This window comes from Melopsittacus undulatus, chromosome 9 (assembly GCF_012275295.1).
Source record: "Melopsittacus undulatus isolate bMelUnd1 chromosome 9, bMelUnd1.mat.Z, whole genome shotgun sequence".
NCBI lineage: Eukaryota > Metazoa > Chordata > Aves > Psittaciformes > Psittaculidae > Melopsittacus > Melopsittacus undulatus.
The window spans coordinates 13,604,449-13,605,663 of NC_047535.1; positions in this window are offsets into that span (position 1 = coordinate 13,604,449).

Sequence of the window (1,215 nt, forward strand, 5' to 3'; positions counted from 1 at the left end):
CCTCTGGCTCCTGCCCTGCTTTCTGCCACCCCCTGCCTTCCCTTGACCTTGCTTTAACCTGACGCAGTGCCTTTGGAAGCTGCATGTAGATGTATGAGGGTCTTGATGACCCTTCCTCTGCCCTTCCTGCTGCTCCCATGCCTGATGTCCCCATTCCACCCCAACCTGCACTTCCAGGCCAGGCACAGCAATGGGGGGAAGGCAGAGGAGGGATGGGGGTGTGGGACACCCCCATGTGCCCAGCCTGGGGAGACACCAGAAGCTGGAGGTGCAGGAGGGGGTGCAGAGGAGGCCATGGAGATGCTGCGAGGGCTGGAGCAGCTCTGCTCTGGAGCCAGGCTGAGAGAGCTGGGCTGGGGCAGCCTGGACAAGAGAAGGCTCCTGAAGGGCAGACCTGAGAGCAGCTCCAGTGCCTAAAGGGGCTGCAGGAAACCTGGAGAGGGGCTTGGGACAAGGGCCTGTAGGGACAGGCTAAGGGGAATGGCTTGAACCTGCCAGAACAGGGGAGACTGAGATGAGCTCTTAGGCAGAAGCTCTTCCCTGTGAGGGTGCTGAGGCGCTGGCACAGGGTGCCCAGAGAAGCTGTGGCTGCCCCATCCCTGGCAGTGTTCAAGGCCAGGTTGGACACAGGGGCTTGGAGCAAGCTGCTCCAGTGGAAGATGTCCCTGCCTGTGGCAGGGGTTGGGACTGGATGAGCTTTAAGGTCCCTTCAATCCAAACCAGGCTGGGATCCTCCCTGAACCTCTGCAAGCTTCATAACCAGCCTGGCAGGGAAGGGTGCAGCCCAGCTCCTGTCACCCCCAAAACCTCCTGGATCGGAGTGGTTCTGGTCCAGACTGGGGTGAGGAGGAGGATGAGGATGGGCTGTGCCTCTGTGAGCAGGCAGATTTGGTGCTTTGCAGTGGGGGGAAGCCAAAGGGCCCTGGCCAGGAAACTCTGAAGCTTGTTTGGGCTGTGGTTTGCCTGCTCCATGGGCAGGCAGGAACCAGCCTGGACCCTCACCCCTTCCCTGGGGATGTGGTGGTGATCCCGCCCCATCCAAACCCCAAGTGGAGTCACCAGCTTTGCTCTGGGTTTAAACCCTGGAGAGCCAGGATCTGCACTGGGGTTTTTCCAGGTTACTGCCTGTCCTCCCCCGACCTCAGGAAATGGATGTTTCCCAGCAGTGGAAATACAACCACAAGCCTTGAAAATAACCTGCTTTGCTTTCAGTGC